This window comes from Rousettus aegyptiacus, unplaced genomic scaffold, assembly GCF_014176215.1.
Source record: "Rousettus aegyptiacus isolate mRouAeg1 unplaced genomic scaffold, mRouAeg1.p scaffold_m13_p_2, whole genome shotgun sequence".
Lineage (NCBI taxonomy): Eukaryota > Metazoa > Chordata > Mammalia > Chiroptera > Pteropodidae > Rousettus > Rousettus aegyptiacus.
The window spans coordinates 73,371,516-73,384,314 of NW_023416295.1; the positions used below are offsets into that span (position 1 = coordinate 73,371,516).

At 38.0% G+C, this 12,799-nt stretch overlaps 1 pseudogene; it reads right to left on the reverse strand.

The window, feature by feature from the left end:
* LOC107511203 lies at positions 1-517 on the reverse strand (annotated as a pseudogene).
* Positions 518-12,799: the final 12,282 nt, after the last annotated feature.

Sequence of the window (12,799 nt, forward strand, 5' to 3'; positions counted from 1 at the left end):
TTAAAGTTGTCCACAGTCTGCATTGGTGATCTTCTTGCTAGTCTTGCCATTGTTGGACCTGAAGCGCTCCATGGCCCCCACAATATTCATGCCCTCTTTCAACTTGCTGAAGACTGCATGCTTGCCATCCAACCACTCAGTCTTGGCAGTGCAGATGAAAAACTAAGAACTATTCATTCTGGTTCCAGCATTTGCCATGGATGAGATGCCAGGACTCGTATGCTTCAGTATGAAATTCTTATCATCAAATTTTTCCCATAGATGGACTTGCCACCTATGCCATTATGGTATGTGAAATCCTGGCACATAAATCCTGGAATAATTCTAAGAAAGCAGAAACCATTATAACCAAATCTTTTCTCCCAAGTGCTCAGAGCATGAAAATTTTCTGCTGTCTTTGGAACTTTGCGAACATCTCAAAGGAGTCACAGCCAAGGGGCTCACCATCAACGGTGACAACAAAGAACATTGCTGGGTGGACTGTGGCTGGGCACAAGTGTCTCTGAGGCCCAAACATTCATAATGTTATTTTATAAGTTCGATTATCACTAATAAGTTCAACTACTACCTCCCCTATAAAACTATTCCTATCTCCCTGAATTCCCTGTCATTACTCTTTTTGTGTTCCCATTGGTTCTTGTGAAGAGCTCTGTTTTAAAATTTGCTATATTGTTTTAATACTAACAATAATGTATTTTATAATAGTAGATAATATATTTTATCTTTATTATTGTCATTTGGGGGATATATTTCTCCACTCTATGGTGAGAGTAGGATCCATGTGGTTTCATCTGTGTATCTCAAAAACCAAGCATAGAATATGTGATACTGTAGGTGCTCAAAAATATATTTTCTGTGAAAAAAAAATTCTCGCTAGGCCTATTCTGTCAAGGTCAGCTATGGAGCTTACCATCTTGAGAACTTAATAACAGCTCTCATGAATCCAGTGGCTAATATAAGTCATGCCCAGTGCCTAGTGAGTTTCAGATGAGGAAACTGAGGCTCAGATATGTTGTGAGCTTATTCAAGATCAAATAGCTGAGGCATGGTAGAGTAGGAACTTAATCCCAGTCTTGTTTGCTCTTGTCTTGACTTCTCCTTCTCATTTATCCAATCAGCACACACTGAAGGAGGCCTCTTTAGCTTCAACTGTGTGGCTGGGACATTCTGAGTGGCTGTCCTCAAGGGCCTCTGGCTTCCATTAGTTCACAGAATGGTGAAAAGAAAGTCCCTAAAACTGCTACAAGTAAATAGACAAATACAGTCTTGTATGACAAAGCCCTTGTCTTGGAACTATGTGGTACTTTTCCTCTAAAGGATACAGATCCCTTGAGCACAGAAGCGGTGAGAGCATAAAGAGATTGTCCTTGCTTCACTACTTTTCCAATACAGAAATAAAGCCCATTTCTTTACAACATCCTCAGGCTTGAAGTATGATAGAATTAAACAGATTATCTTGGTACTGTTTATTATCCCAGGCCTGCGTGCCTGTCCCCTGCTCTAACTGCTAGCTTTCCTAGGCAGAAATGTCTCCAAGCTGCACACTCTTCACTTTCTCCTCCTTTTCATATCATTTGATTTGAAATAGACATACACTGCAACACTGTTGCCGGAAATATTCTAGAAGCCTGGTAGGATGTGTTTGCATATTTATGAAAATAATTTACCTTCTGCTATGCCAATAACAAATGTTTACAAACTTGGCAGTTTGTTCACTTTGAGGAGAGAGCCAGGAGCACAGCAGCAATTTAAGAACTTTTGGGGGGTGATTACAATATGATTTTACTTTTCTCAAAGTTATTATTCCATATATCATTTTTTTTAGCATAAATTCTCATGCCATGGATATTCTTCTGGTCATGATAAGCATGGAAAATTTTAGAATCCTCCCCAAAATATGCCAAGAGTTTCAGTCAGACTTTGTCAAACTTAGTCTAACCGATATATGTTTATAGTTCATATTTGACAAATATAATTTCGTGATTTTTTTCATAATTATTTATGACTGAAATCTCTCTCATGAGTAATTTTCAGCCTTCTAAAGATCTTTCTTAGGATATTAAGCAAAAAAGGATGCAAACCTGACCCAACCATAGTTACTTTGTAGCATTTTTCTAGGAAAAAAAAATTCCAGAAGGAATGTTTTAAAATAAAAAGATGAAAATTACAGTGCCTTTAATGACACTAAATTTCTGGAAACTAAGGTTTGTGTTATACTATCTCCAGCTATACCACCAGTTTACTGTAATTTTGAGATGGTTTAGAATAAATGAGACCCACGTGGAACAGACTGAGTGACATATTAGAATGACCAACTGTTTTGATGTCAGACAGACCTGGATACAAATCCCTACTCTCTTACCTACTGGCAATGATCTTCAGGAAAAATGCTAACCCTTTTGAGATCCACTTTCATCAGCTGTAAAATTGGGATTGTCTTGCTCACCTTGTATGGTTCTATAAATTTGAAATGACAAAGGAATATGGGATACTCCTGGGTACAAAATGCTCAAAACATACTAGAAGGTATTCTATAACCTTAGCTTTGTTTAATAACCATACTGTTAGAGTATGTATTTCATTTTTTTAACTATACTTGTGTTATTGTATTGTATTGTATAGTTATTGTATAGTTCAGATGTTGTTACTAGTTGTATTACTTTCCTGTGGCTACTGTAACAGATCACCATGAAGTTGGTGGCTTAAAACAACAAAAACGTATTGTGTTATAGTTCTGAAGGCCAGAAATCTCAAATCGAGATGTCGGCAGGGCTGTGCTTTTTAAGGCTCTAGGGGATAATCCTTCCTTGCCTCTTTCAGCTTCTACTGGCTCCATGTGTTCTGTAGTTCGTGGCTTCATAATTCCAATCTCTGTCTGTCTTCATGTGGCTTTCTTCTTATTGTCTTCTCCTGTTTTGCCTGTTAAGGACACTTATTATTAGATTTAAAGTGCACCCAAATAATCCAGAATGACATCGTCATGAGATCTTTACTTAATTATATCTGAAAAGACTTTTTTTTTTTCCCCAAATAAGGTCACTCTCACAGGTTCCAGAGATTAAGGTGTGGATATATCTTTATAGACACCACCATGCAGCCCACTACATTAGTATATTGTGAAACTGTGATGAGCCAGTTTAAAAGATAAATTCCCTTAGGAGGGCAAGTCGAAGACTTTAAGTAAACTAGGACCTGAGTGGAGCAGTAAAAGGTAATAGATATCATGAGATGATAACAATGAAAAGTTAGGCAGGAAGAGACACAGAATGAATTTAGGTGAGATTGTTCCGGTTTCTGATAAGCTCGGGTAAAGGGAATATTACTGGACTTTGGTAGTAGCAGCTATGGAAAATGTTCTATTTCCTAAGTACGGATTATTTTAATGTTAATATCAAAGTCTGGCTAGCTCTGAACTACTCTACTGCTTATCTGCAGTAAGCACAATTTTCTAAGAACTTTTCTAGCTCAAATGTTTCTGAAATCCCCAAATAGGGGTGGGGGCACGGCAGTGAGTTGACTAACTCAGTGAATCAGTCTTGTACATTTTAAAGAACTGCCAGTGCAGCTGGAAATCACCCACCCCTTCCCTTGATACTGATTTTAATAGAGATATTTTGAAGCAGCTAGCAGCTGGACATCATAAATATTGGCCTCCGTTATAGTTTCTTGGGAAAATCGGGACTGCATCTAGTATTTGTGACTGTTATAGCTTTGGACACGTTGTCTGTTTTGTCCCTAAAACTTAGGTCTAGGTGTTCTCATTATTGCATCTTTGTAGTGAAAAAGAGAAATTATTTTCATATAAAGCAGAAGAATGATGCATCATATGTGTTATTCATAGATCGGGTTCTCATTAAGATAACCCAAGCTCTCAAGGGTTGCAGCTCTTCCACTCTTATCAGACCAGACATTGGTGGTGAGGTTCTACTATCAACTGACATACTTTTCCAGATTCATTAATAGCCTCCAACACTTTAAGCCTTGGTGCTGAGTCTCATGCAGCCTCCTTACTCTGAAAGGGTCCTATTTTCCTTTTTGTCAATCTGATCTTCAAACACAATTCTTGTACTTATACAATCTGTTATATCTCTGGATATATATACAGAGTTCTCGCAGGTTGAATTCCTTTTCCTTTGCCTAAATCTGTTTCAACCCTTATGCATAAAGAGGATGCAGATAGACATAGAAAAGTGAAATGTCGATGTTCACCCACCAGACATGAACCAACCAAAATGTTCTGTTATTTTAGGATTTTACACCTGAATTTTGGAATTGCAGCTGTTTATAGCTTCATTTGAAATTATCCCCTCCTTAACTTTTTGTAAGTTCCTTGGAAATATATATGTAAACTGTACTTAAAAAGACAAAGAGAAATATGATATTTATTTTATAGGGACAAAAAGAAGTACAAGGATCAGTGAGAGAGGGGTCACACTAGGGGGATACATTCACAAGGAGAGAGTCAGAGACTAGGCATACAGCCATCCCTTTTCTCCTGAATATTCTCTGGAGGTCATATCTGTTGCAACACTGAAGATACTTAGGACATTTAAGGATAATGAGCTGGGTCTTCATGATTGATCTTAGTGTAAGGGAAAAAGTATGAGCATTGGAATTGGAGAGACCTAGGTTAGAACCCTAATCCACCACTTGATTAGCTTAGTTTTTTCAAACAAGTTGCTTAAGTTTTTGATCATTTTCACCATTATTAGGTTGAAGAAAATACAACCTAACTAAAATCATTCCAGGGAAGATTAAATAAGAATTGAGAGCTTAGAGCTTTGTCATAATAAGAATTCATTACCTTATAACTTGGTATAAGCTTTAATAATTTACAGATTGACTATTTATAATATCTTTTTTTTTTTTAAATTATGTCATTGGGTAATGAAATCCAGTAAGTTTCAGGTGTATAATTCAACAAGAAGGCATATATATTGCATTGTGTGTTCACAGCCCATATATTTATAGTATCTTTACCTCAGTAACTTTGTCATTGGCCCTATGCTTTTGGCTTGTTGTCTCTTCATCTTGGGATTTTCAGGCCTGCCATAAACTTTGCTCACTGATAAGTTACTTGATGGGGTGCTAAAGGTAAAGATGAAGGTACTGTCATTTTCAGAAATCTCTCTTTAAGTAAATATACAAAATTTATATTCTTACCTTTAATTTGCCTTAAAGAATAAACCAATATAGATAGAACTTTCTGACATACTTAAATGCTAGTTTGAGATCATTCAACTCATTTGCATGGATGGCCTCTACTTGAACTCATTTCTCTGGAAATAAAAGTTTAGTGCACTACTAATTCAACTTAGAAAGTAATTGAAAGACTTTAGCAAATGAGGAAAATTCTAATTTTATAGGAACTTGGAACTTAATTCAAATGAAGAAAGCTTCATTGATGACATGAGTTAATTGTGCAGTTAACATGAAATAACCTTACCTAGCATTACAAAGACTCTAAAAGCATTAGTTTGCAGGTATCAATGATTAAAAGATTCTTTAACAGAGAATCACATTTCTTGAATTTTCTTCATGTTGTATATCTGAAAGGACACAGTCAATGGTAACTAGGGAGTCTAAAACTTTCTATAATATCATATAGTAGAACCCTATTATAAACCTAAAATCTAAGCCCAACGATAGGGTTTCTTCAGATTCCAAGATACCGTACTCTCTGTTTTGCAAATTCCTTATCTTCTGTCTCTAAATGTTGGAGACTTCAGAGCTCAGTCCTAGACCCTCTTATCTAATTACACACCTGCTCGGAGATTTCAGCCATTCCTTTGACTGTTAATACCATTCATATGCTACTGATGCCCATATACTCCATCTCGCCCAAGGTTGAGTCATATATCAACCTGCCTACTTAACATTACCATTTGGGTGCCTCATAGTCATGTCAAAAGTAACATGCTCGAAATTAAATTCTCTCTCAGATTAGTTTTCCTAGAAGCAGAACTTCAGTCAGGGATTCTCAAGTGATTTATTATATTGTTATTGATTTAGTGATATTCAAGTGATTTATTTGAGTGCTCTCAGGAGAAGGGAAAGAAAATAGGAGAGGGCTGAGAAAAAGAGTTAAGTGAGACTAGCTTCAGCAGGGTCCTATGGGGAAGCTCTGGAGTAGGTACAAATTATACACTGAAGTTGATCTCACCTTGAGGTGAGGAGGCTGGCCTTTTATAACCACTTGTCAGGTTTCTGGCTCCCCAGGAGTAAGAAGTTGGAGGACATAATTTCTCAACCCCTGCAACTGTTTTACCAGGAAAAATTCTCCGGAGAAGGTGACATTGTGAACAACTAGCACCTGACACTCATGGGATCTAGGGAATGGGTATATCTGCCAGTAGAGAGGATGCGAACGGGGTACTGATAGCATCCACTATATATTCTTCATTGACCCTTCAATATGTGTTCCAAATTCTACCTACAACTTACATCTGAAACACACCCACATCTCTCTAGCTCCACTCCCAAAACCTCGTCAAAGCTACTAGCATGTCTTATCTAGACTAGTAAAATGCTTGGAACTGGTGCCTCTATGCCTACCCTTACTCATCATAATACATTGTCCTCATAAAAGCCCCAGTTGGTTTCTTTTTTGTTTGTTTTTTGTTTCTGTTTTTTCTTAAACATTAATCACCTTCAAATTCTTTATGGCTTCTTATTGTCTTCATGATTAATTTTAAACTCAAGGTCGCAATCTAAAATGCACTAAAGAATCAGGACTCAACTCTCAATACCAGCTTCATCAGAGGCCTCTCTCCCTCTGATTCTTCAGATGCTGCCCTTTAGTCCATTTGTTGATCAGTAAAAGCTTCTGCCTTATGGACTTCCTTCCTCTTGTTAGCTTTGGTGAGAATGCTCTTTCAGATTTCTTTGTTTGTTTGGCTACTTCTTCATTCAGGTCTCCAGTTCAAGGACACTAGCCTGAGAGAGGCCTCTTCTGATCCATGTTTACTCCTTCACAGCACTAATTGCAGTCTTCAAGGTTTTTTTTTCTTTTTTTTCTAGAAACTTAACTAGTGAATGAGCCAGATTTGTTGTATACAAACAGAAAAAACCATTCCATTTGCTTTGATCTCTTGACTCATTATCCCCCACTTCGAATAATCTCATAGCTTCCTCTGTTCCTCTCAGGTATTAAAATACCAATACAGTGAAACATCTGCACTTTAATTCTTTGACTTGTACTATTTAAAGCTTTTTAACTTCCCTATCTTGGACTTTCCTCAGGCCAGAAAGACTGCATTGGACCAAAAGGACACCATCACTTTCTTTACTCCTTCCCTTAGCTTGCATTTCCTTCCTGCCCCCACCCAACTATGTAGGTTACCTGTATCTTCTTGAGAACTGGAGAAAGGGCAGAGCTGAGTGAGGTGTAAAAGGACTTGCTTCACTTGGATAACTGTAACCTGGCATTAGAAACTTCTGTGTGTCGTAGGCCTGACTGGTAATTCTTTCTCAAGTAAAGATCAGCTCATCTGTAGTTTTCTGACACAGTTAATGCTTTAGATGTTAGTTGATTACACCCCTTTCAACTCCTGGCTACTTGTGGCCTACTCCCCACCTCCAAAAATGTATTGGGGTTGCTTTATTCCTTTGAGCAATCCACTTTTGAGATAACCTAAGTACAGGTCCCTTTTGCTAAGACTGTATCTGGAGCATGGAAAATAATTCAGTTTTGCAATGCCAACCTCAGGGCTTTCAAGACTGTCTCAGTCTATTCAGGCTGCTATAACAGAAATACATAAAACAGGTGGCTTTTTAACAACAAATATTTATTTCCCAGTTTGGGAAGCTGGAAAGTCCAAGATCATGGTGCCGGCAGATTTGGTGTCTGATGAGATCAATGACCATCTTTTCACAGTAATCTCACATGGTGAATGGAGACAGGATGCCCTCTGGAACCTCTTTTAAAAGAGCACTAATTCCACTCATGAACTAATCACTTCCTAAAGGTTTCACCTCAAGTACTATCACATTGGGAATTAGATTTCAACATATGAATTTGGGGAGGAACACACTCAGACTATAACAAAGATTTTTCAATGCAACCTGCTACCAAAGGTTATTCAAGGTCATCTGGAGGCTTTCAGACTTTAAGATATCAGACCTTAAGTCTCTCAGACTTCTACTTTCTGAGGGTTAAACCTTCTGAGGATGAAACCATCTGCTCCCCTGTACCCTAGGCTGCTCACTGGCAACACTCTGCTCATCACCTCTTTCTCCAAGGCCTGTCTTGTTTCCTGCTCTTTATAGCCAAGAAGCGAGTATTGGAAATATATGGCAGAACCAGTTCTATTCAACCCTCTTGTATAACCAGTAGAAAAGATGTAACACATTGATTTAGAATTTGGGGTGCATCGTACCAACTGTTCTGAGCTTTAGAGCCTCAGTTAAAACTCCAAGAGGGAAGAGCCCCATTTAACATCCTGTTATTTTTTCCCCCTTTGTCTGTAACTCTCACTAGAATATACACAATGAAAGCTAAGATCTTACCCATCTGGTTCTATAATTAATCCTTAGCACCTACCCAGTTCCTGGGTAGTCTGTGCCAAGTAAATTTCTGTTGAGTTATTTAATGGTTTCATGTATATAATTTTTTTCCTAAGTTCCTTTATCTATAAAATTTGTTTAAAACTTAACTCTCAAGATGAGGGAGACAAGAAGAAAAATTATGCAGCATGCAGAGAAAAAGAGTAGGGAACTGATGTTCAGATTATAACCTTTATTTAGGATTTGAAGGGTCTCAGAAATCAGTATCAGAGATTTACAGCCCCCCACTGATTCTCTACAGGTTTTTGTTTAAAATATAGTATTTAAACTGTTTAGTACTTTTTTCCTACCCTAGTTATTGGTAAATTTTTACAGTCATTCACCTCCACACCTGCTCTTTCTAGAAATGCTGCTCAGCATAAAATAGACTGTGTACTTCTGCAAGGTAAGAAGCCCTGTCTCCCTCTAGGCAGGTATGGATCTCACCAACTATGTCCCACCTCAGCTATTCCCACCTCCCTCCAAGAGTTCATAGGCTCACAGTAATAGTTTTGTCTTTACATGAGGCAGCAGAAAGAGTTACCTGGAAAAATTTCTCTATTATTAGTTGATCAACACATCATAGTTATTATAATTATCATCATCATTATGATATGTTAGCAAGCCATCCCGTCAGTCTTATGTAGTGAATGTAATGAACCTCCTTTCATCACCACTTTCCTTGTCAACACATATTGTTTCTCCAGCTAAATAAGTAAACTAGTGTGTTTTCATGGTAAGAGTCACAATGAGTTCTGCAAAAATATTCAAAAGGAAGGCAGTGGGACTGGAGGGGGTGCAGTTTGTTAAGAAAAGCTGAGGATTCCACCCTAGAAGCCCAGCCATCTGATGAGAAAGCATCTAGCTTCCCTGAGGGCCTCCTTATGTGTCAAGCAATGCTTTTACCAAGGTCAATTCAGGTGACAATGCTATGAATGGGTGCTTGGAAAAAGATTAAGAGGAAAACGTGGAAAATATAACTTTTTAAAAAAGTATTTGAAAAGGATAAGGACAAAGCCTAGTTCCAATTCCTCACCCCCTCCTCCCCCCAGCCCCAGGTTTCTCCAAAATTAGTGGAGAGAAAAAGAAGAATGAGGGAAGAATTATTTCAAGAACATCTGTGGGAACCATCAAGTTTATTATTAAAGTAAGTGAATATTGGGATTTTATTGACTGGCAAGATTTGAAAAAAGGCTAAGAAATCACTATTCTTCCCTAACAAATGGGAGTTCTCAGTCTGTAAAAGTGAAGTTCTATGAGTTCTGGCAGAATATCTAGAAACTGAGGAACACCTGCAGCTTTGGATTAAGTACAAAAGTAGTCTCTTCTTTTCTGAGAAATATGTGGCAGTGATACCTTATCTTTAGGGACTGAGTGAGGATTGAGTTTCCACTGATGAGCAGAGTTTTCCTTAATTTATATTGCTTTCTCACCTTCTGCCTCTTATAACTATACCAACATACCTAATTGTGTGACCACCGATGTGCATTTATGTTGTGATCATTGGCCCAACTTAAGTAAATGCAGGACTGACAAAGTTGTCAACAAATGTTTATGCTTTATATGTGGTACCTTATTTTGTTTTCACAATAAACTTTAAAACTCACACATCTTTCTAACATACTTCTAGCATCTCTCTGGAGCCTAATTGCTTGGATCTGTATCCTGGTTCTACTCAATGCCTCTGATGGCTGCCCATATGGCAAATATGTGCAGATTTTAAAAAGGTGTACATTTCTCAAACACTTTACTCCCATCTGTCATAATATACTGATTTCATTAGAATAAAACACTTTACTGCCATCTTTGGGAAAATTATCCTGTTCAGTATACAAGTCTACCAGGGCTATAATGAGATTGGTGGACTCTCAGATGGGACACCTTTTTTAGAGTACAATCTGCAAAACCACCTAAGTTTTGTTGCTTTTTAGCTTGTGCAATTATTTAACCTTTCTCTGCTTCTGAAAAATGAAGCTAATAATAGGGTTCTGGGGACTAAGTTAATTAATACACGTAAGTACTTAGGTACTTGGCAAATAGGAAACATTCAATAAATATAACTTATAGTCATTATTACTGATGAAAAAATAGATTTTGACTAAGTGGCTTCCTCATCAATATCCAAATACTAAGATGAGCTAAGATATGAATTGGATCAGGTTTCTCTCGCCCATTTTTCATCATTTTGCCCTTCTTCATGTATAGGGGATGTAGTTTGTGGTCAGATATTAAAGATTTGCTACATCAACACTGAATTTTAACTGAATGGAATGTAGTTGTGTAATAATCTATTACTGAAATGGCACAGACATGTATTTTATTGTTTGCATTTAAATTTTTAAAAAGTGAGCGGTTCCTTCCAGAAAATTATGTGTTTCTGCTTAGTTTGTGGTTTCTGTTATCTAAGTCTTGTAAAAATAGTGTCACATATTTGCTACCCAATTTGGGGCCTACTTTAGTTACAGTCTTTATAATATGATCTTTTAGAATTATGCTAAATAATAGCCTTTTAGAGAATTTATGGATTCTTGAAAATCAGAGCACCAGTCATGGGAAGTTTGAAACAGCTGTTAACCTTGGGAGTGAATAGGAAACTACATTCCAGACCAGACCTCTCATCTTATGTGCCCCTGAGAGACAGAGGAGATGGCCCCTATGAGGCCTGAAGCAGCTTCAGAGCACGTGGGGCAGGGGGGCAGAGGAGTCTTCTCCTCTCACTTCTTTCACTACCTTAAGGTTTTGATCTCTCCCTAACAGAAGTCTCCTACCTAACCCAACCTGTTAAGAGTAAGCTTTGCAGTACTTCATATCCTAAAGGTCGCCACATGCATCTTCAGATTTCCGGGGGCAGTTAACTTCTGACAGCTACAAATGAACAACACCCATTGTGTGTGCCTGTTCTAGGAGCTGTCTGCCCTCACATTTACTTCTCTGCCTTCTCTATTCTCTCCTCTGTATCACAAAGGGTGGGGAGGAACTGAAGGAGAAGACTGACTTTAGGCTCTTTGCCTGGGTCCTATGCTAGGTCCTCAGGCACATGTATCTGGTTGGGTTTGGCCAAGGAAGGTATGATGAAAGATTGAAGGTCATTGGGTAGAAAGGAGAAGCTACTACTTCGCTGCCTATGGCTGGATTTCCAATAGCAACTGCTTCACCTTTGTCTCCAGGAAACTGTGCAGTGACCTGTCTTGGCTCCAGTTTATACCAAGTGATACCCTCCCCAGGGCTGTAGTGACAATGCTCCTTTCTTGTTCCTTCAAACTTGGGATTTTTGGAGTCTCCTGCTGTTGATCATCTCTGGATTGCTTTTCTTTGTAGTGGGTGTGCTCACAACCTCCTCCCTTTACCCTATATAACTTTCAAACCAATTATCTGTGTTTATTTTAAATACTTGGAGGGTTTTTATTTTCTTGGTTGACAGAGTCTGGTTTTAGAAAAGGTGGTTTGGTGCAATGGAGATGAGCATAAACTCATGAATATGGTATGTAGAAGAAGGAGCATGCTGTGTAGAATGGATATAGTATGAATATAGATTAAAAATAAGATGTTGTTGACTTGTGAATGTTGCATAGCAAAGGGAAAGAGGTTAATATTCACCAGCCTAAAACTGAGAAACCATCACACCCAGGGCCTTAACACATCAAAAACATAGGCTCTCTTTCATACAAGGAAACAGTAGTTGACTCCCCTTCTGAGAACTGCTTTGTGCTCAGCAGGGAAAAAATAGGCTCCTGCCACTAATGTAGCAGATAGGAGACTTTGTGATACTCAGGACAGGTAGTGGGTGGTACATACTTCAAAATAGTTACTTAAAAGGGGTTTTCCTAACACATTTCATAGGGTCACAGTGTCTGTGCAGTAGAACATTAAAAATAACTGTTTTCTTCAGTCATTCTATTAACCGTTAGTGAATGCCTACTATGTCCCATTCTATTCTAGGTGCTAGGGATAGAGCAGTGAGCAAATAAAAAATATTATGTCTTCATGAAGTTTATAATATAGGGGTGGGGGATGGAGGAGACAGAGCATAAACAAAATATATAAGCAATGCATATGTTAAAATGATGATATATGTTATAGAGAAAACTAATGCAGGGAAATGAATAGTAAGTGTTGAGAGTAGAAGGTTGCAGTTTTTAAAAAGGAAGATCAGGGAAGGACTCACTTATTGGGATTTAAAGACCAGAAGGAAGTGAAAGAGATTTCATGAGTCTTCTGAGTAAAGAGCATTTGGGAAGAGGCAGAAAGGGCTTAC